Raw genomic sequence first — 24,920 nt, 5'->3', positions numbered from 1 at the left:
AAATGTACCTAAATCATTGTTCTCTAACTCATGGGTTTCTCCAATGGTCTGGAATGATGTATGAAATTATCAATATAATTTCATTCAATTCAACAAACATTTATTAAAAACCTACTATGTATAAGACATAGTAGTTTTTCAAAAGAAAAATAGTCTTTATCTTCAAGAATCTTACATTCTATATTGTAGTATCACAACATCATTGATTTAATGAAACATAAATGTGTTTTTTAAAAAATATATGTAATGGCGGGGCAGCTAGATGGCACAATGGATAGAGCACCGGCCCTGGAGTCAGGAGTACCTGAGTTCAAATCCAGCCTCAGACACTTAACACTTACTAGCTGTGTGACCCTGGGCAAGTCACTTAACCCCAATTGCCTCACTAAAAAAAACAACAAAAAACAAAACAAAACAAAACAAAAATATATGTAATGACAAAGAGCTAGAAACATGCCCATTGACTGGGAAATGACTAAGTGAGTTGTGGTACAATAATGTGATGGAATATCACTATAGGAAAGGCTGAACATGATGAATATGAATATAATGGGAATACTTAAGTGAACTGATACAAAGTGAAGTAATCAGCATCAGGAAAACAAAACACACAATAAGTACAAACACATATTAACATATTAAACACATAAAACACATATTAAATATAATGTAACAGTAGCAACAATACAATGACAGCTGAATGCTAAGAATTTATAGTGACAAAGATTGGCCCCAAAGAAGAGATACTGAGGATACCAGGATAGTGAGATGTGTCTGAAATTAAGGGAAGATATACCATCCAGTAGAGGGATATTGAAAAGTGTCTAAAGTTTTAAAGAGATTAAGGAGGATGAGGACTGAAAAATGCCCTTGGATTTGGTGATGGTTGAATTATTATTGATGATACAGTGTTGCTTAGAGAATGTGAACAGATATAATGGTGTGAAGGGAGCCAAAACCCAATTGGAAAATGGTACATGAAACGATGAGTGGTTCACAAGTGAGGTCATTAATAGATTATACGTTTTTGAAGTCAGGGACTAGTTTATTTTTGTCTTTGCACAATCAGCACCTAGCATGATGTCTGACCTATATTAAGAACTTGGTAAATGCTTATTGGGATAGTTAGTTGTTGTAGTAGTTGGAGTGCCAGGCCTGAAGTCAGTAAGGCTCATCTTCCTGATTTTAAATCTGACCTCAGATACTTACTAGCTAAGTGATGCTGGGAAAGACACTTAAGGCTTTTTGCCTCAGTTTCCTCATCTGTAAAATGAGCTTGAGAAGAAAATGACAAACCACTCCATTATCTTTGCCAAGAAAACCCCAAATGGGGTCATGAAGAGTCAGACACGACTAAAATTGACAACAACAAATGTTTATTGGGCAGCAGAAAGGAATGAAATGGGATCATAGTTAGATTGAGTAGGAAAAAATCAAGAAGGGAAATCTTTTCTAGGACTGGGTAGACCTGAACATGTTTGTTGATAGATGTGAATGAACAATCAGTGAGGAAGACATTAAACATTAGTAGATGAATGGCTGCTATAGCAAGGGCCTCAAAGAAGAAATGGGACAGAGAGCCAAGGTCAGAGTTAGACAGATTCATTGTAGTGTGAGGTGAAGACACTTCTTCTCTGACCAAGGAAAGGGCAAGAGGATGGGCAAGGATGTTGAGAAACTTTGACCAATAAATGAAGTAGGCTAAGGAGCTTATACTGAAGAGCTTCAGTCTTCCCAATGAGGTAGGAGCTGAGGTATCTGCTATACGTCTAGGGCCTGGTTGTATTAAAAAGGCTTGAAACTGTGAGAAAATACATGGGAAGTAGATGAAAGTAGTATAAAACAATTCTCATAACAGCAATGACTGAGGTGACCTTGTACACAGTGAATTTGTAGTAGGTGAAATTAGTTCAACTTCATGATTTTTATCCATTAATGTTCAACAATGGAGCAAAAGTGGAGAAGTTAAATTATGGGATTCACACAGGGATGAGGATTTCCTAATTGAGAAGAGGAGAAAGTCCAAAAGGACCATGAAATCAGGGTGATGTCTTGACTTGCACTGAACTGGGTTTAAATGAGGAAGAGCTGTTCAAGGTCACCAAACTTACTCTTTCCTCCACAGCCATCTGGTTTCAGTGGCAAGATATACATCAGGATGACTGGCGATGGCCCTGAGTGTTAAAGGACTTGACCATGGTCACACAGCAAATATCTGAGGTGAGATTTGAACTCAGGCCCTCCCAACTTCAAGGCCAGTTCTCTCTCCACTGTACCACCTAGCTACCCCTATATTAGAATTCTAGATTCCAGATATTAGGTATTAAAATTATCTAGAATCTAGATAGTAGTAAAACATTAACATGGCAAACCATTCATGTATATATAGTCAAAAATTATTTTATACCACATGTATTTCAGGTACTATGATAAATACCAGGGATACAAAGACCAAAAAAATGGAAATAGGCCCTTGCCTTAAGGAGATTACATTCTTTTTTTGGGGGGGGGGGTCATGAAGAGGTTTTCTTTTAAATTCTAAAAGTATTGTAAGGGGCTAAAATTCTAGCTAGTCTGTCTAAAATATCTAATGAGTAGCCTTCAATAAATGATAAGCTTTAGCAAGAGTCATACTTTTAATCATTTATTAAGGAGAATAAGAATTTGGTGAAGAGTGGGGCAGAGCCAAGATGGCGGAGAGTAGCCAGCAAATCACTTAAGTTCTCCTTCTGTTCCCTCAAAAAGAACATTAAATCAAGCCTCTAGACGGATTATGAAACTACAGAACCTGCAAAGAGACAGAGAGACACAGTCTTCCAACCAGAGATAATTTAGAAGACTTCAGGAAAGGTTGGCCTGACTTGGGCAAAAGGGAGGCGCAGCGCAGGGTAGCAGCATAGCGCTGAGAGGGTCGGGCAAGTCAGTAGGAAGCTGTGGGCCACAGTCAAGCAACTGAGGCTCCTGCATCCTGGCTCAAAAATCTGGTGGCACAGCAGGACAGTGGACAAATCCACCTGTACCAGCCAAGAGGGCAGGTTGCCAACTGGAGGGCCAAGCACAGGACAGGTGTGACCAGGCCTACTGATCCCAGAGCACTTTGACAGGAAGTCCAGGGTGGGGAAAAATCCACAAGCCATAGAGGTCTCAGAATAGAAAGCTGGTGATACAGCCCCTATACCCCAGCATAAGAAGTTTGAAACAGGGACCCTGCTGCCCCCAGAGCAGACCTCAACTTAAATAAACAAACAAACAAACAAACAAACAAATAAATAAATAAATAAATGAATAAATAAATAAATGAATGAATAAACAAATGAATGAATAAATAAATAAGCTACAATATGAGTAAGAAACAAAAAAGAGCTCTCACTATTGAGAACTTCTGTATCAACAGGGAAGAGGCGAACACAAACTCAGATGAGGACAATACTCTCAAATTGCCTACATGTGAAGCCTCAAGAGGGAAGATGAATTGGTCTCAAGAACGAAAAGCTTTCTTGGAGGAGCTCAAAAAAGAATTTCCAAAGTCAATTGAGAGAGGTAGGAGAAAAAATGGGGAGAGAAATGAAAGCAAAACAAGAAAATTATGAAAAAAAAATTTGGTGAATAGAGAGAGAAAGAGGCCTAGATTTAGCTATCTAACTTGGGGAGCTACAGTTCTCCTGCCCCGCTCTCCACAAGAGTCCTGGCGAGAGAGAGTGAGAGAGCCAGCCTCACCCCACCTTCCTTCCACAAGCCAATGTCACTTCCTGATGCCAAAGAAAAGCCACATGTCTTGCCCTCTGGTGTCTTTTCTTCATGGTGGAGCTTTCCTATAGTAAGTCTCCAGCAGGTGGCATCATTCCAATCATTACAGTATTTTATTATTTTCCAGTTACATGTGGAGATAGTTTTCAACACTTGTTTTTAGGATTTCTAGTTTCAAAATTTTCTCCCTCCCTCCCTTCCCTCCCCCCATCCCCAAGACAGCAAGTAATCTGATATAGGTTATATATGTACAATCACATTAAACATATTTCTGCATTAGTCATGTTATAAGAGAAGAATCAAAGCAAAAAGGAAAAACCTTAAAAAAGAAAACCAACAGCACCAAAAACAAAAGAAATAGTATGGTTCAATCTGCATCCATATTCCACAGTTCTCTTTTTTTCTTTCTGGATTTGGAGAGCAGTTTCCATCATAAGCCCTTTGGAGCTATCTTGAGCTTTTATATTGCTGAGAAGAATCAAGTCTAACACATAATGTTGATGATACTGTGTACAGTGTTCTCCTGGTTCTGCTCATTTCACTCATCATCAGTTCATGCAAGTCCTTCCAGGTTTCTCTTAAATCTGCCTGCTCATCATTTCTTACAGCACAATAGAATTCCATTACATTTATATACCACAACTTGTAGAGCCATTCCCCAATTGATGGGCATCCCCTCAATTTCGAATTCCTTGCCACCACAACAAGAGTAGCTATAAATATTTTTGTACATATGGGTCCTTTTCCCTTTTTATGATGTCTTTGGGGAAAAGGCCCAAAAGTGCTATTGATGGGTCAAAGGGTATAGCCCTTTGGGCGTAATTCCAAATTGCTCTCCAGAATAGTTGGATCAGTTCACAGCTCCACCAACAATGCATTAGTGTTCCAATTTTTCCACAGCTTCTCCAACATTTATTATTTTCCTTTTTTGTCATATTAGTCAATCTGATAGGTGTCAGGTGGTACCTCAAAGTTGTTTTAATTTGCATTTCTCTAATCAATAGTGATATAGAGCATTTTTTCATATGGCAATAGATAGCTTTGATTTCTTCATCAGAAAACTGCCTGTTCATATCCTTTGACCATTTCTCAATGGGGGAATGACTTGGGTTCTTATAAATTTGATTTAGTACTTGATATATTTTAGAAATGAGGCCTTTATCAGAAGCACTAGCTATAAAAATTGTTTCTCAGTTTTCTGTCTCCCTTCTAATTTTGGATGCATTGCTTCTGTTTGTACAAAAACTTTTTTTAATTTAATGTAACCAAAATCATCTATTTTGCATTTCATAATATTCTCTATCTCTTGTTTGGTCATAAACTGTTCTCCTTTCCAAAGATCTGAAAGGTAAACTATTCCTTCCTCTCCTAATTTACCCATGTTAAGGGAAATTACATTCTACTAAGGAAAAATAGTATGTATACAGAAAATTAAATTAGCAACATACAAGCTAAGTATAAAGAAAATAATTTCTGCCTGGAGGGTTCTAGCAAATGGGAATATTCATGTAGGCCAACACTTGAAGAAAGCTAGGGATTCCATGAAGTAGAGATAACGGGGGAATACATTTCAAACATGGAGGTTTTCTTATGCAAAGTGATGGGCCTATGAACAGAGATTAGTAAAGCCAGAATTTGGAAGACATACTTAGAGACCAGGATGGGTCAAGGGACTGAAGTTTCTAATAAAGGCAAAGTGTATATTTAGTGTGAGAGTGGAAGAGGTGAAGAGATTATGATTGAAGCATACAATGTCAAAGCTCTCCTGCAATTTCACAAAGCAGTAAGGTCTAAGGTGGGACCATGTCAAGATGTGACTTAAGGATGGAGAAAGGACATGATTAACATAGAAAAGATTAAATAAATATGTGGTTACTTGTTAAGTGGAGGAATGAATACCATAAGAATGGACTGGAATGGAAAGGAAGACCAATGTTGAATTCGCTGAGAAAGCTGGAAGAAGCATCAAAGTTGGGGAGGGTTAGGGTTAGAAAATTAAAGATTAATATAATAGATTGATTGCTTGGAGCATGAAAGAGAAAAAAGTCATGAAATAGTCATGGGGAATAGTATAGAAGCAGTAGCAGAGAATGAGAAGTCAGGCCTGTTAATTGGGGCAAATAAATCAAGTGGCTGGGATGAGGGTGAAGATATCTTTGGGGGAAAGGCAACTTTCTGTTAAAGGAAAGAGGCATAAAGTATATTGACTGAAAACTTCAAGAGGATAGGGAAGCCTGTTGAGACCAGAATTGCTTTGAGGGCACAGTGAAATAGGCTAAGAGATGGATGAACTGCCTTAGGAATGAATATGGTGAAGAGCTGAGGAGGTAGATGGGTTGATGTGCTCCATATGTATGTATCCTATTAAAAAGCAGATGCCTGGTGGTTTTTTCTCATAAAAATAATTCCAAAAATCCTTAACAAATGAGATATTGTATTCCAATATTATAAATGAATAAGATTGCAAAGATAATTGGAGGTTATTTGATTCCCACTCACAGCTCAATCTTGTTAGGGCAAGAGGTTCTATAGTGTTCAAAACAAGGTTCAATTTCTTTTTATGTGCAATTTCTATGTCATTAGTCAGACAAGTGAACATCAAAGAAAAGGAAAGGAAGAAATTCTCCTTCCAAAGTTCAATTTACATGACAGTCAATAGATATTTGCAGAAGGTCTCTTTTACCCTACAAAGCACCTATTTGAAGCTGTGCTGTCATCATGTTTTTCATTCAAAAGATTGTTGATTTGAGTGGCTGTTCTCATTTTGCCGCCTACACAACTTTTCATTAACTACTGCAATTAGGTAAGGGGAAAAACAAAACAAAACAAAAAATCTTTGGACTGCACAATACAGAATGGCTGGGAAAATGTGCTAGATTAACATTGATTGTTAATGTTAAGAACTTCTTTCCCAAGGAAGCAAGGAAATTAGGTAGTACACATTTTCCTCTACAATATTTTTTGTTTTGTTTTGTTTTCATCATCATCCCCTTGGAAATAGAATCTAAGAAAACATGGCAATCCTGGATGTAAAGATTAAACTAAAATGAATGTTAGTTTCTGGCATCATTTTCTTAAATCAACAGTCTTTTGCCAAGTGAATACTTTCCAGGAATGGTGATTAATACACAAATCTATGAGTTTTCTATTGGTCCAATATATGTGTAATTGCTCACCATACACACACATATACATAGATGTAATAAACACATATATATGTAATACACATATTTATGTAATATACACACATTTATAGATACACATAAATATGCCTATTATATGTTTATATATATATTTCTCTGGAATATATGTGTCTGTATATATATATGTATTATATGTATATATATATGTATATGTGTATTTGGTGGGGTATGTTTGAATACCTGTTAGAAATAACTAGGTGGCAAGGTAGATAGAGAGCTGGGCCCAGAGTGAGAAAGAATTGAATTTAAAGTATCCCTCAGACACTTACTAGCTGTGAGACCTTGGGCAAGTCACTTAACCATTGCCTGCCTCAGTTTCCTCATATACAAAATGGGGATAATAATACTACCTACTCCTGGGTTGTTGTCAGGACCAAATGAGTTAATATTTTTAAGCACTTAGTATGGTACCTAGCACATAGTGGACACAATGAAATGTTAATTCCATTCCATGTGTGTATATATAATAATAACAGATTCCTAACATTATTCTTGAGGTACAAAATTATGATTTTGCTGAGAAAACTCTCTAGAAACCATAAATAAAGAGGAATTTTATTGACGTGACCCATAAATCTCAAAAACACATTATGGAGGTTAAATTACATAAACAGATTCAACTGATTCATCTCTTGTGATTCAAACTTGAGTTATCTACCTGTTAGCCTTCTGACGATGTTTGAGATGGGAATAAGGCAATATATTTTTTAAAAGATAATTTTAATATCATAGGATTACATAATACACCTACGGAACTATGGTACTTAATGTGGACAAGTTACTTCACCTCTGCCTGCCTTAATTTCCCCAAATGTAAAATGAGGATAATAATAACCCTATCTCACAGGGTTGTTGTGAGGGCATAATGAGACAATATATGTAGGAGGATTAGTATAGTGGCTAGCACATAGTAAGCACTTAAAAAATATTTGTTAAAAATTAAAAGCACTCTCTGGAGCTAGAAGGTCTTGCATCTGAGGTTTACTGTTGTGTGACCTTAAGCAAGTCACTTAATTTTCTTGGGCTTTAGTTTCCTGATCCACAAAATGTAGGGTTGGATTAAGTGGCCCTTGATGTCCCTTCCAGCTTGAGTTTTACAATTCCCCCAAGTTAATGAATTTGGAATAGAAAACTGCATATTAAATTTAGTTGTTGTTGTTGTTGTTGTATTTAAGGTATGTCTGACTTTTCATGACCCTGTATTGGGTTTTCTTCGCTTGCCACTAAAGTGGTTTGCCATTTCCTTCTTCAGCTCATTTTTTAGATGAAGCAACTTAGATAAAGAGGGCTAAGTGACTTGCCAGGATCGCACAGCTATAAGTGTCAAAGGCCAGATTTGAACTCAGGAAGATGATCTTCCTGACTCTAGGGCCAGAACTCTATTGACTGTGCCACCTAGCTACCCCAATTTAGTTACTACTTTGCCCTAAGTTTCACAGAAATGCGGCACTGTGGTGCTCTTAGAGCTTGGTCAGGCATCAAAGATGCCATAGTCATTCACTGCATTCCAGGTTATCTCCAGTCATCTTGACTTTTGTCTTGCCATTGGATTTGTATAACTCTGGAAGAGAGAATGAGGTCAACGACTTTGTGCAACTTTGCCTCACTTAAATCCAATTCAGACATGAGTCAAAACAAAGGACAAACAACAACATTCATTCCAAAATGAGTAAATAGACCTGAAATAATAGTATCCTTGGATACAGCTCATTCATTTTATAGATGAGCAAATTGAGGCAAAGGTAAGTGCATATCTAAGAATGAAGCAGTAGCTTAAAAAGCATAATTGTAAGGGACAGCTAGGTGGTGTAGTGGATAAAGCACCAGCCCTGAATTCAGGAGGACCTGAGTTCAAATCTGGCCTCAGACACTTGATACTTACTAGTTGTGTGACCCTGGGCCAGTCACTTAACCCTCATTGCCCCGCCAAAAAAACAAAAAAGCATAATGTTAAGCTTTTAGGGTAAAATAGACCTTCTTCAAATATCTACATCTCGGTCAGTAGTAGACTGAAAGTCATTTTTCCTTCAAAAGTCACGTGCTTAAGTAGATGTCCCCTGAAGTGCCTTCCGGCTCTAGTTTTCGAATAATTCCTCCAAGTTGATGAATTTGGAACAGAGAGCTGCATGTTAACTTAGTTTCTACTTTGTTCTAAATTTCAAAAATATTGAAACACCTCTGGGCCAAACAAGGGAGTGGTGCAGTACCCTGCAGTAAGATAGAAGGAAACATTTGAGCCCAGGTCTCCCTGACTCCCAGTTTGGCTCAACTAATATGTATTTACTTCATGAAAAGCATAATAAAAGATACAAAGAAATGTGATTACTGGGTTCCTGCCCTTGAGGAACCAAGTTAGGCAACTTAGACATACTCATATAAAATGCTAGCTACCAATTACAAATAATATATGAACAAATACATGATTATGTGGCTTAGCCTGTTGGCATACCTGATAATTAGTTCTTTGAAAACATGCCTAGGTAAAACAATATCACCAGGGGCAGTAAGTTTCATGGGAATCATGTTAATGTACAAACAATAAGCATAAGGCAGCTTAACAATCAGCAAAGATAAAGTCAATGAGGCTCAAGAACTAGCTCAGACTCATTAACCATCTGACTTGTGTCTTGGGAAATCACTAAGCAATGGTTCATTGATGTTATTTTGGTGAGGTGTGGTTGTAATATATGAATGATGCTATTTTGAAACAATGTTGGTTAGGGCAATATTATTTAGAGTATGTATGCATACATAACTGCTGAGGAAATTTACAACAATGAATATGAAGTGGCATACATCTGGGAGGCTTGGAATGAGGCTTGAATTAACTAAGAGTTTGAGATTGTCAGATAAGACAGAGAAGGGCATTTCAGAAGTAGAAAACACTTCATCTCCTGAAAAACATGTACATAACCAAGTTATTTATTTTATTGATTCCAGTTTTTGTTTCAACATTTTCCCCCTGATTTTTTCTTTTTAATTAGCTTCTTTATTTCCATACCCAGTACTTGAGATAACACTAAATACTAAAGGAAATGAGGCTGGTGAAGAATACTAGAAACAACAACAAAAGGATATATAAAGCTCAGTTGAGAGTCAGCATGGTGAAGTCTTAATAACATTGGCTTTAGAGTCAGAAGTCATGAATATGAGTTCTGGCTCCGTCTGTTACCACTGAGCCTGAATGTTCTCTCCTATAAGATAAGCATATTAGCACTTGAACTGCCTCACTCACAGAAACCACTTTGTATATCTTTTAACTCTCTTTGGAAGCTGTTAGGAAGATTGCCACTTCACTAATGTCAGGATCTATGATTTTGTCAGCACAGGTACTTTGTACATTAATATTTGTCATTTTGGAACATGGTTACTGTAACTGGACGAATGGATCACTCTATTGTCACTCTGGTGATGAGCATCTTTAAAGAAATATATCTGATATGATCACCAGAAGATCAATAGATCCTTCTCTCATCACTGATCCTTGTTCTTGAAGCATTTCCATATTGGTAGAACCTACCATGCTTTGTGTTCTATAAGATCAGCCTCTGAGACCTACTCCAGGGTGTCTTCACCTTTTTATGTGTCTTGTATCCTTTTGGAAGTCTGCTGAAACCCGAACTGCTTTACAGAATAAGGTCTTTAAATTCATAAAACCAAATAAATAGGATGACAAAAAAGGAAAAAAAACCAAATTATATGGAAATTCAGTGATCAAAATTAACACAAAAGTGCATGGTCCCTAAGTTAAGAACTCCTTACCTAGAGTCAACTTCACCTCATGATGAAGCACTGGAGTAGTACTTTACTGTTATTAGGGTTGTGATCATCAGTAACTTAATTATTACCTTTTAGTGACATTCATAACAAGAGGCAGCATAGCAAAGTGGATAATGAAAAGTAGATTTAGGGTAAAGAAGACCTAGATCCAAGTATTGTCCTGACAAATGCCAACAGTAGATGTATGTATATGCATGTATATATGTGCACATGTACACACATATACATACACATATGTATATAAACGCACATGCACAAGTGTGTATGTATGTGTGTATTTATGTATATACACATGCATATTTTGGTCCTTGGCTATATCCTGTTTGATGATTTTTTCCATGACATAAACTTTAGAAGGGTAGGTGGAAGAATTAGCCTTCAAAAATATTCTCAATCAAATTTGACATAAATAATCCCAAAGTTCTGAGCTGTTCAGAAAATAAATTGTGTAAAAAACCAGGATGCTTGAGAATTGTTTGATAGCAGTTTTTTGCCTGGCAAATAGCTGAGTAAAGATGTTTAAAAGCCCAGATATTCTGAATCTTTTGATTTTAAAGTCAATTTATATTTCCCCTCTTTTGCAGGCAGGTTTTGTAGACAGTGCAGTCGATTTGTAGGATTCATTTTTTCAACTCAACATAAAAAATAGCTTCCTAAGAATTAGAGCAGTCAATAATAGAGTGAACTGCCTCATTAGACTGTGAACTCTTTGACACTCAAGGCATTAAAACAGAGGAATGGTTAAACAAATTGTGGTATATGAATAAAATGGAATACTATTGTGCTATAAGAAATGAAGAGAAAGGTCTCAATGACACATGGAAAGATATGTATGAAATGATGCAGAGAGAAGTGAATAGAATCAGAACAATTTATACCATTATATCAGTGTTATGAAAATAAAGAATTTTGGAAGACTTAAAAACCACACTCAACAGAATGCTTGACGATAATTCCTGAAGAATAATAAAGAAGAGCACTGCCCATTTTCATGACAGAGAGATGATGGACTAATATGCAGGATAAGAAATGCATTTTTGAACATGGAAAAAAACATAAGTTTGACTATCTGTCAAAAGTGCTGAAGAACAAATTGTTGTATGGAGGGTCAAGTGAGATGAACTCTAAGATACCGTCCATCTCTAAAATTCCACAGTCATTTTCCCTCTAGACTTCAAATCAATTGATGCTACAAGCATCAGTGATAGTTTTATGCAGTTAACTTTATTTTTGCATAATATTAAATTATTAAAGAAGAACTGCATTTTCATATAATGTATTTTGAACAAATGCATCATTTAATTCAAAATATAAATTAACACATTTTGAAATGCAATGGAACTTTCTCACCATCTGGTAACCACATGAAAAGAAATGCATTCCATATGAACAAGAGAAAGTCGTATAATTGATACCAACACTGTTAAAATCAATAGCCATCATTTTCATTTCTGTCAGCTTTTTTAAAAAAAATGCTACCTAGAGCTTTAAAGTTAAATAGCTCTTGCCATATTAAGATTGGTTACCAAATGAACCTACAACACATAGCATTGTTGCAGCCTTCTTCAGAAATGTACTTTCATAAGACATTGTAGTTTTTTTAATAAATACCTCTTTAACTAAGGTTATTTCAGTATTTTGTATTTTGTATAATTATTTCAGTATCCTGGTGAAATGGAAAATTTGAGTGTCTTTCATACATTTTATAAAAAGGAAAATAGAGGTATAGAGAGATTAAATCCTACAGTCAAGTGAGTGGGAGATTCAGATAAGGTATCTTAAATTTATGGAAATAGGTACAGACTTGAGATGACACCCTCACGTCAAAGAATTAGAGAAAATTCTATAATTCTACAAAAGTTTGACTGTTTAATTGAATGTATTATTTTAGATTCTTCAAAAGATTTTATCGGTGTTTGTTTTCCATTGGTTCTTTGGATTCTTATATCAATATAAGGTAGTTGGTGAAATACATATATGGCATTCCAGAAGAAATTATGCCTGCATTCTTACATGGTATAAATGGAGAGAGCCCTAGAGAAAGCGTTAGGAGACAACTTCTTTTCTACACTTTGCATTAGAATCATTGAATGATAGAGCTAGACGGGAGCAGCTATGTTACACAGTGGATTGCTGGGCCTGGAGTCAGAAAGACTCATTTTCATGAGTTCAAATCTGGCCTGAGATACTTACTAGCTGTGTGACCCTGGTTGCCTCAATTTCCTCATTTGTAAAAAGGAGCTGGAGAAGAAATGGCAAACCACTCCAGTGTCTTTGCCAAGGAAACCCCAAAAAATGGAATGACAAAGAGTTGGGCATGACTGAAAACTATGAGAGTCTTTACCAACCCTGTCAGTTTTAGCTATAAAGAAACCATGTTTCTTTGATATGGATAAATATATTGATAAAAGTTCTAAATAGTTCAGTGTACCCTTTAGAAATAGAGGGAAGGTTATTTGCTTATGGTTACACAGTAAATGGAAGTGGTTGTAATTAAATTCATATATTCTGAATCCAAAATTTCTACTCATCCCCCTATTGCCTATGGAAGGCAACTGAAACTCCAAGACTTCTTATTCAAGGTGATTTGGAATCTATGGCCAGCCAATCTTTCCAGCTTATCTAATATTACTTCCTTCCACTATTCCTCCATCATCAGTAAAATGTTGTTGGATTTCTTGTTGCTATTGAAAATGAATATAAACACCAAGTTGCCAGTGATGTTTAAGTCATATATACTGTCCATATTCTTTTTAGAAGGAAAGTGTACTTGAGAGTTCGGGGCAGCTAGGTGGCACAGTGGATAGAGCACTGGCCCTGAAGTTGGGAGGATGTGATTTCAAATCTCACCTCAGACACTTACTAGCTGTGTGACCCCGGGCAAGTCACTTAACCCCGATTGCCTTAAACTTCTGGGGCCATCTCTAGTCATCCTGACATATAGCTTGCCACTGGACCGAGATGGCTCTGGCCATCTCACAGGTTGGTGACCTTGCATAGCCCTCCCTCACTTAAATCCAGTTCATTGCAAGTCATGACATCACCCCAATGTCATGGTCCTCTTTAAGAATGAAGGACAACCACTTGAAAGATCTAAGTAAAATCAAAAGTTTGTTTGTGGAAAAGAAAATCAGTGAGAAGAGAGCTGAAAGATTGAAAGAGAAAACTTTTTCTCAAGTATCCTAATAAGTACCCTTTCTCCACTAGAGGGGTATACTTATCAAGAAGACAACTAGAATCTTTGTGTCAATGAACAGATTTGGAATAGAGAGCTGGGGTTCAAATTTAGGGACTGCTACTTACTCCTTGCCTCAACTTGACCAAGTTCCTTCAGTGGTTTGGGGCTCTTGTCCACATCTATAAAAATAATGGATCTAGTGATTTTCTAGTTCTCTTCCAACTTTACATCTTTGGTCCAGAACAGATGTGTCAAACATATGGTTATGTGTGCCTCACAATACTTAGCACAGCCTGAACCAGATTAAAATATAATTAAGAAATATTTAACAAAATAAATAAAAATACAATAAAATATAGATGATAAAAGTATGTGGTTTTCTAAGTCAATATGTGATCTACAACAATCCTCATGAATGGTGTATTGTTGTTCAGTCATTTCAGTCATGTCTGACTCTTCGTCAACCCCAGTTAGGGTTTTCTTGGCAACGATACTGGAATGGTTCACCATTTCCTTCTCTAGTTTACATATGAGGAAACTGAGGCAAGCCAAGTTAAGTGACTTGTTCAGGTTCACACAGCTAGGAAATGTCTGAGACTAGATTTGAACTTAGAAAGTTGAATCTTCCTGACCCCAGGCCTTGTGCTCTAACCATTTCATCCCTTAGCTGCCTTTAGAATGTGATACTCAACATCTTCTTAACTTACCCTCCATTGCCCTTCCTCTCCAACTAGAGAGCTGGAGGGCAAAGCACTAAACTCCTTCCAAAGTTTATAGTGGACTCATAATTTTCTAGTCAATTCCATTTTCCATCAGCATCTCTGCTTGGCTTGATTCCACTGAACACCACATACCTTGGCTGGGTACTCCCTGGTGGCCACCCTCCCCCATTTTCAGCTTCCTTTTATGTATTGTCCTCCCCCATTTAAGTGTAAGTTCTTTGAGGTCAGGGGCTATCTCTTTTTCTTCTTTGTATCGCTGGCACTTAGCACAGTGCCTGGCTCATAGTAGGATCTTAATAAATGTTTATTGACTCAAACGTCAACAACTATTTATTGACCACCTACTCTATCACACAGGGTCACACAGTTAAAAACAATTCAAACCTTGTCTTTTCCTGACTCCAATTCCGGCACTCTGTGGAGTAGATGGGGTAGATAGGTGGTGCAGGAAGATTCATCTTTGTGAGTTCAAATCTGCCCTCACACATTTACTAGCCCCAAGTAAGTGACTTGACCCTTTTGTCTCAGTTTCCTAATTTTTGAAATGAGCTGGAAAAGGAAATGGCAAACCACTTTGTTTTGTTTTGTAAGGAAAACCCCAAATGGGATCATGAAGCATCAGATGTAACTGAAAGAACTGAACAAAAATCACTCTGCACTGGGCACTAAGCATGATAAACAGATGAATAAAATGCAGCCTCTATCCCCATAGCAGGAGGAAATAAGGTATATGTGTAGATATGCACGTACATATTTATACATACATGCATATATATTATATAAACATATGTTAGGGAGGGAGTGTGGTACAGGGGAAAGGATGCTGGACCTGAATCTATATTCTGGTTCTGCTACTTCATGCCAGTGTAATTTTTGGCAAGTCCATTAATCTATCTGAACTAGAGGGTCTTAATGATCTAGATCAGTAGCTATCAAAGTGTGGTCCTTGGAGTACTGGGGTACTCAAGTCCCTTTTACAAGGTGCATGAGGTCAAAATTATGTTCATAATAATACTACTTTCCTATTAAAACATTCCTCCTTTTTCCAATTGCATGTCTGTATGAGGCTAGATTTCCTTCATTTACTGAAACCAAAACAACATAACGTACCAGATTGAATGCAGAAGTAAATAAGAGAATCCAGCTGCCTTCCATTAAACCAGACATTATAGAGATTTGCAAAAGTATGGAAAACAATACCAGTCCTCATTTTTTAATATAGTTTTTTTGTCATTAAATGTTGTTTATGTCAACATGTAATATATTTATTATTATTTTAAAACAAATAGATAAATATGCTGGAAATTTGTTAGTTTTCATTTACATAAACCAAGACTTTTTGGAGCCCTCAATAATTTTAAGGGTATAACAAAAAGTTAGAGAACTATTGGATTAGATGATCTTCAGGGTCCTATCTGGATCTAAATCTATTATTTTGTTAACCTCTAAGGAGGCAAATTAATTTTTTTTTATCATATACTTACTAACCTTTTAGGGTTTTCAAATACTTTGTATTTGTTTTCTCATTTGATCCTTACAACAAGCCTAAGAGGTAAGGTGTTATTATTTTCCCCATTTTGCAGATGAAGAAACTGAGGAAGGCAGAGGATAAGTGAGGGGTCACACAGCTACTAAGTGTCTGAGACGGGATTTGAACTTAGGTCTTCATGGCTCTTTTATTGGAAAAATAACTACTTTCTGAGTTCATATGGTAGCTGTTGTTAAGTTGTTCCAGTAATGTCCAACTCTTAGTGAGCCCATTTGGGGAACTGAGGCAAAAAGGGTGAAGTGATTTCCTTGGGGTCACATAGCTAGAAAGTGTCTGAGGCCAGATTTGAACTCAGAAAGATGAGCCTTCCTGGCTGTAGGCCTGACACTCTATCTATACACTGTGCCACCTCAATGCCCCATATGGAGGGTAACTGCTGCCAAATATACATTTACCACATCACAAAAATTAAGGAGGTAAAAACCTAGGTTTTATTACTACACTCATGCAGAGGTTCAGGCCTCAGAGAAAATCTGATCATGAGGATTCTAACAAGGGCTCTTATAGGCAAAATTATGTTAGTGACAGAGAAATAATTCATGTACATATTGCGATCTTGCACATTCCTCTTAGGCCATAAAAATTAAAAAGAAGATGCTGCTTTGAGTGTCATAAAAGCTGAACAAACTTAGTTAAAAGAGATTCATGATCTCATAATCCCCTAAGGAAACAAACTTTATCAAACAAACTCTATTGGCAAATAAGTGAGGTTACAGATTAAACTACATCTATATTATTTACAAATAGGCTAATCGAGGAGGGGGGGGATTATAGGTTTCCGATGAATCAGGGACATTTGAGATTCTTCCTCTGGCTTCTTATCAAAGTAAATGCTTAAGGACATAAATAAATTTCCTCATCCCATGAGACAGATTTTGGTCAGGTGAGGTTAATATTAACTTAAATTTCTAGGAGAAATGGCTTTGAGCCCCAAATGATTAAAAGGAAATTAAAAGTTCCCATAAGAGTTATACCACCTAGATGCCAATAAAAAAAAGTTATGTGAAAAAAATGATACAGAAAGTGCTTTGTAAACTTTAAATGGTAATTAATAATAATGATAATGATGATGTATCCCCCAGTTTTAACCACAAACTAAGAAATAGTGATATCAAATATACCCTGAAAATGCTGCCAAATTAAAACAAAACAAAACATTTGTTCCAGGATTTCTATTGCAGGATTATATGTAATTGTGAAATATTGGAAGCAATCTAAATATACAGAAATAGTGAAATGATTAAATAAAATGAATTTCATTAACATAATGGAAAACTTGAATACAATCAAGATAGACAAATATAAAAAATGCAAAGAAATCAGTTCCATCTTTTCTGAAACTGCAAAAAAATAAACAGAGCCATAAGAAGGAAGGATCAAATGAAGTGAATGAGAGAGGAATTGTGATAGGAATTTAAAGGAAAGGACTGAAAAAGCAATATGGTATGTCATATATAGCAATTCATTTAAATGTAAATAGTTACTAAGCAAAGTCATTTGTATTGATGGTCAATGTTAAATTTCCAATGAAGTATCTATTATTTTTTTTGGGGGGGGGGGCAATGAGGGTTAAGTGACTTGCCCAGGGACACACAGCTAGTATGTGTCAAGTGTCTGAGGCTGGATTTGAACTCATGTACTCCTGAATCCAGGGCCAGTGCTTTATCCATGGTGCCACCTAGCTTCCCCCTCTCCCTAAACTTTTTTTACATTTTATTTTATTTTGATTTTTTTTTTTTTGCTTTTATGTTTTTTGTTGCCAGGGCAATGGGGGTTAAGTGACTTGCCCAGGGTCACATAGCTAGTAAGTGCCGAGTGTCTGAGGCCAGATTTGAACTCAGGTACTCCTGAATCCAGGGCCAGCGCTTTATCCACTGTGCCACCTAGCTGCCCCCCTCCCTAAACTTTTAATACTCCTACAACCTTCAATTTCTTTCTTCCTTTGAAAGATATGATGATATTTGTCTAATTGACTTATGGTTTATAGTCTTATTCATTTTGAATGGGGGAAGAAATGGGAGACATTGAAATCTATGGTTATCAAGTTGCAATTTATTTTAATCCTTTCTTGGATGGCTAGGTGGTGCAGTGGGTAAAGCACTGGGCTTAGAATGAGGAAGATTCATCTTTATGAGTTCAAATATGGTCTGAGACACTTACTAGCTGTGTGACCCTCAAAAAGTCATTTATTGCTTCATTGAGTTTACTAATGTTCCCTCCTCCCTATATAGGGCCATTGCATGTAATAAAGCTCCATTCCAAAACCTCATCATAGGATGGAAGTGATCTTGAGTTCTAGGAATCAAGGTAGTGTGGTGGATAGAATTCTGGGTCTAGAATCTAGAAGAACTGAGTTCAAATTGAGCCTTAGGTACTCATTAACTGTATGACCCTACACAAGTTGTACTGTCTGCCTCAGTTCTCTCATTTGTTAAGTAGTGATAATGATAATAACAATCCTTATAAGATTATTTTGAGGATCAAATGAGATGACATGTAAAGTGTTTTGTAAACTTTAAAGCACTATATAAATGCTAGCTATTATTGTTACTGTTCTCAAAGGCTATTCCAGAAACAGCAAACTGGAAAGTCTTAACAAGTCAGAGATGCTTAGCATATGAGGGTTGAACTAGTTAACCCTTGAAGTGTCTTCTTGCTCTAAATCCCATGACCCAATGACCATAGGCTCACAAATTCTTAGAACTCCACTCCCTCAATTTTCATGATATAATTGCTTAAATTTAGACTTTAGACTAGCTAGTAAATCTCTCAGGCCAAGAATTCTTTATTTTGATAACATTAATAAGCATTTAATGTTGATAGGTCAGGGTGTGGAACTGATATCTTGGATTCTGGCCTTTGAATTGCATTCAAATAAAGAAAGAATAGAAATTAGCATGGTTGATTTATTTAAACAGACCCTCCCATTTAAAAAAAACATTTTTTACAGATTATCTTTCCTCTCTCATATATATACATATATACACACATACATGACACACACACATATATATATAGGTATATGTATATATATGTGTGTGTATGTGAACATAAAAATTATGGCTGCTTTATTTTCATATAAAACTACAAGGAACTTTTATCCTCTTACCCCTTCTAATAGAGATGGGTCTTTTTTCAAAAAACAAAACAAAACTATATAGAAGAAGATTCAGAACTCCACGTGGCAGCCCATCCCAGAGTTCAGTTCATAGGGAATTCTTTCTTACAGCTAACCTACATTTCTCTTGCTGTAACATAGCTCTGCTTCCTCTTGTTCTATCATTATAGAAAATGGGAACCAGCTGTTCCTTTTGCTCAGTAAAACCCTTGGCATCCTTAAAGATATTTCACATCTAAAGAAGGGCCAACTAGTCTAATTTTTTCTACTAAAATTAGTTCCCTCAAATTAGCAGTAAATTAAGATGACTTCTCATGTATTGGCTTTGTTCTTCTATCAAGTCAATGTGCACATGGTAACCACCTATTATGTACCAGGCATAGGGTAAGCAATAAAGGCCAAAATTTTTCCCTATTCTCAAAGAGCTCAGTGTCTAATGAGGGAAATAACATGCAAACAAATATGTACAATTAAAATATAGACATCATAAATTGGGATAATCTCAGAGGGAAGTCACTAATATTAAGGAAGACTGTGCAGTGGGACAGGGAGGAGAAAGGGAGGCTTTGCGACCAAAATTGAGTAGTTTCTTGATCAGGGTTGGGCTACACCTGGGACAATGTGACATTTGGTTGATAGCCTGTGAGGGTAGTGTATCCTTATTATAGTTTGACAGAGGAAATGGGGCTATTATAGGAATGAGAATGGTTTATTATTGCTGGCAGCTTTGCTTAAGAGGCATTTTGCATTCAGGAATTTTTTCCAATGTTATCCAATACTGCTTCTCTTCATGGACTCTCTATTCCAGCTAAGCCAGACTGTGTTCTGTTCCCCATTCTCTTGTAGTCCTCTCTTAACTCCTTGCATTTGTTCATACTCTCCCTCATGCATATGTACCCACATGCTGGGATCTTTCTAGCTCTCCCCATCTCCCTAAATGAGTGATGATACTGAAAGAATGAACACCTGGAAATTGTGGTAGTCTCTCTTCCTTTCTTCCACCTTAGTCAGGACAGGTAACCAGAAAAGACTGTTAGTAACCTTGAATGCTTTGAATAATACTGTCCAGCTCCTTGAGAGGCTGAATTATGCTCTCTGTCCAGTCCTTTTCTGCAATCAGTAGACAGGCACAAAAAGATCTTGTATCCTCTACATCTCTCAATCAATCAAAGATGTAGTCTGTTGTAGAAAATTGTATGAGAAAACCTAGCCATGTCCACGTATTTCATTAAGGATGACCTTAATATGTACGTAGACAGTTTTCCTGATTTGATATGGGTAAAAATGTAGGTATTTGGGTTGGAGTTACTGAAGTCTCAATGATATTTTAAAGAATTTTCTACCATCTTTTCCATTCTTTGGAACTTTCTTCTCTGAGATATCTTAACACTTGAATATCATCTCCTTAAAGGGTTCATTCTATGTGTCATGCCCACCTGCCTTCCCAGCTTCATCTTTTTAAGAATCACTGCTCCTTCTATATAGAATAATCAGATGGGGGGGGCAGCTAGGTGGCACAGTGGATAAAGCACTGGCCTGGATTCAGGAGGGCCTGAGTTCAAATCTGACCTTGGACACTTGACACTTACTACTTGTGTGACCCTGGGCAAGTCACTTTACCCTGCCAAAAAAAAAAAAGTAAGAAAAAAAAGTAAGAAGAGTAATCAGATACTGATGGATGGATATGATTAGTTCAAATGTAGTGTATCAATTGTTACCATGGCTGAGAATAGATTGCCATAAGATCTTGGAAGCTCTGTTCCATTTCAGATTTTTTTGTTGTCCCTCTTCCCAGTTTCAACTACAGATACTCTTGGTATGATTTCACTTAGCTACATCTTAAGATGTCCTCCAGCACTAAAAAAGAACTGATTTGTTAAGTAGCACCACCATAATCCATAATTCTTTTTTTTTTTTTTTTTTTTTTTTTTTTTTTGCCCCGGCTCCCCCCCATAATCCATAATTCTAAACTTATGTTTACCATATCATTCATGTCTTTCCATTTGACAAAAAAGATGATATATTTACTCACAGAGGAGGGTTTTTTGTACTCTGTCAGCTTCCTATTACATTGACTATTTTTACATTAGTTAAGGGTTTTATAAGGAATCCAGTATCTTAATTTTCATCCATTCCTATTTATCAGAACTCAGATTTGAGCTACTTTGATGACATGAAATGTCTTCTCCTTTTTATCCTTTTTTTCCCCCTAATTTGGCATTGATTTTGGCCTTTGCTCTAACCAGTAAATGAATGCAGAAATGCATAAAGATAAGTGATTCTGAGATGTTCTAACATTGGTGACCATTTGATTCTTGTCTGTTAAGATAAAGTCAGTTGAATTTTTTATATTATTCTGTGCTTCCTATGTTTATCACTTCCTTAAAAAGGATATTCATACTTGAAATCTTTCCTCTTGGTAGAATCTGCCAGAACATGCTTGTTGTTGATACAGTCCAACCAACTTTATGTGCAGATAAAGCTTACAAACAGGACTCTATTTTGGGAGGAGATAGGGAAGAAGATGCTGCCCTCTCTGATAAAATTAAAAAACAAAATACCTAGCCTTCCCTTGACCCTGATGTATCCTCTTGTTTCTCTAGACTTCAAATATACTTGTCTAATTTTTATCTTTTGAAATCCCACAAATCCTTTAAAGACCAGCTCAAATATATAACCTCCTCAATGAAGCCTGCCCTGATATACCTAAGCCTATGTGGGTCTCTTCCTCTTCCTAATCCCATCAAACAATCTTTTTTATTTTACTTATTTGCTTATGTTTCTCCTGTTCTGCTGAGGCAGCAACTGTGTCTTCCTCATTGCATTCCCACCTTTCCCAGCACCTAGCCCTCTGCCCTGCACATACTGCAGGAGACTCTTCATGCCCACTTGCTGTGGCTTGAAAATAGCTTTTTTGGTTTTGTTGACAGTTTGCTTTGACTTGACTAACATAATTATAATTGCACATATTGGGGGTGGGTGGGTGGGTGGGTAAGGCAATAAAATAAATGACTCAGTTGAACATTGATTCTCTGGTTATTTGTCTACTGTGCTTTGATCCTTGATGTAGTATAATGAATCGTTCAAATGGGCTGTCCTACAAAGACAGGCTTGGTGCTGAATCCCAGAGTGCTGGGTACTGCATGTTGAAGGACGATGACTCATTCCATAAAACATTTCTCACATTTGTCTGAGTCAGGCCTCCCAGAGTTAGTTTCATGGGTATTTCTTGACATTTCTTTCAAGCCAAAGTCCTCTTTTATGCATTCTTACATTGTTTTAAGATGGTTAGTGGGCCAATTATGATTCCTCTGACTGGGAATGAGGTACTACTTTAACCCAAATGAGTGACATTAGTGGGGGGTGGGGATTTCAGGCATCGTGGCAAGATCATGGGGGAGATGATTTGGGGGAAGCAGGGCTAAGTGGTATCCCTCAGGTTTTCCTATGGAAGGTATTAAGTATGCTGAAGTATCTTCAAGTAGCTCTATCCCTTGAGCCTTGGGATGTGATTGATCAAAGTTTTGTACATGTGTGTGTTTATTCTATCCATGTTTGTTTGTCTGTATATTGGTGTATATCTGTGTCAGTGGATGGGGCAGGGATGGGAAGTATTAAATGAAAGTACAAAGTTTGTATGACCACTTCTGCTAAAAATCACACTCAAAGAGTCATCTAAGCAAAGCTGACAGTTATCTTAGTAATATTGGATATTTACCCATTCAATAATGATGATCATGATGATGTTAACTCTTGATTATATGAAAGCAAATTGTCCATACCGCTTATTTTCTAACATACATTTTCCTCACCACATCATACCAGATCTTAAACCACTATGCTGAAGTAGGGGGAAGGCATGTTGGGCCAAGGTCATGAGAGGGAAGGCATGTTTGCATGTGTATGTATCCCATTCCAAAGCCAAACAGAAAATATGTTTAGATTAGATTTTCTTTTTGTTAAATTAGATTTTACACAAAAGCCTTACCCAAATCCCACATTGGGTCAGGGAAAGGTCCCTGAAGGTTATGTTGGTAGAATGGAAACTCCAGTGTACCCCATAAACGTGGGTCCAGTGATGGCTATATGTTTGTTTTGTGTAGGACAATACCACTTAAGTCTGCAGAGGCTTATAACCAGAAAGGATGCTGATATTTTCTAGCCATCAATTACTCTTGAAGAGTACCTACTAAATTGTAGGGGCTGTTAAGTGGAACAGTGGATAGAACATTTGGAAATCTAGAATCTTGAGTTCAAATCCAGCCTTAGATACTTACTAGCTTACTGAGCAAATCATTTCGCCTATGTCTGCCTCAGTTTCCTTATTTGTAATATGGGGATAATAATAGCACCTACCTTCTAGTGTTGTTGTGAGGATCAAATAAGATAATATTTGTAAAGCACCTGGCACATAATAGGTGCTTAATAAATGCTTGTTTCCTTCCTTGTAATGTATATCAATTGAGGAAATACCCACATTTATGACAACTGAGATCTTTAGATATTGAGTATTAATTCTTTTGCTATTTTTGTCTTTTTATCTCTCTTTTGCTGCAAATAAGTGAGGACTGGTATTGGACTTAACTATTTCTTCAATACACTAAAAACACTCAATTCTATTAGGACTAATCATTGTTCTTTTTTGTTAAGTAGTAGCTTGTTATGGAAAGAACTCTGGACTTGGGGTCAAAAGACTTGGCTTCAACATTTAACTAGCCTTATGATTTTATCTGTCATTTAATCTCTCTCCATCTCATTCAGGTAATTTCCATGATTAATAGCATGACTCAATAAAAAAAGTAAATCGTTAAACATTTTTTTCAGAAGTATCTCCAAATATTTTTCTACTACCTAAAATATGGATGTTCCTTAAGTGACATTTCTAAGTCCCTCGTCACTTTTTTCCTCCTCATTCTTTTGGTAAATTCATTTCCTCCCAGAGCATCAATAATTACCTTTATCCTAAATTTATATCCCCACCCTAGTCAGTCAACAACCAATTTGTTAAGCACCTACTATGTGCCAGGTACTGTGCTAAGCACTGGGGGATAAAGAAAGGCAACACTGCCCCTCCTATTCTGCCCAGAGCTACAGTTCTGCATTTTCAACTGCTTCCTGGACATCTATGCTCCAGCGTCCCACCAATACCTCAAACTCACAAATCTCCATCTGTTTAAGGCACCCATTCTTTGATTGTTCACCTGGAGTGCCATGAAGTCTTTGATTGACTGCACACTGCCAAATGTTAAAAGTGATCTCTCCCTCCTTACCTTTCTCAGAGTACTTTGGCAGGACCTCTCCATTATGCTCCTCACTCGCTCCTTTTTTTTGCATACATCTTTTTCTCTAAAAGCTCTTTGAGATCAGGGACTATTTGGTTGTTATCTTGAACCCCAACACCTAGCAAAATAGCTCACTTAGAGTAATAGAATCAGAAATGTAGAATTAAATTGAACTAGTGGGATGTTTTATTATTATTATTCATATTTTATTACATTACATGATGGATAAACAACTTTAAACTCAATCTCATTTTTTATTTTTCTCTAATATTGCACAGAAGTAGCTATTGCCTAAGAAGACCCTCCAAGGATCAGAGATAAAGGGATCCAGGGAGACCCTC

General features: G+C 36.7%; 1 protein-coding gene across 1 annotated transcript in view; it reads right to left on the bottom strand.

The window, feature by feature from the left end:
- ARSJ (arylsulfatase family member J) overlaps positions 1 to 24,920 on the bottom strand; it is a 128,186-nt gene that overhangs the window by 1,734 nt on the left and 101,532 nt on the right. The gene's annotated exons all lie outside the window — the stretch shown is intronic.

This window comes from Dromiciops gliroides, chromosome 6, assembly GCF_019393635.1.
Source record: "Dromiciops gliroides isolate mDroGli1 chromosome 6, mDroGli1.pri, whole genome shotgun sequence".
In the NCBI taxonomy this organism is placed as follows: Eukaryota; Metazoa; Chordata; class Mammalia; order Microbiotheria; family Microbiotheriidae; genus Dromiciops; species Dromiciops gliroides.
Note: the sequence above shows the minus strand (reverse complement) of the source record. Positions and strands in the feature narration are given on the sequence as shown.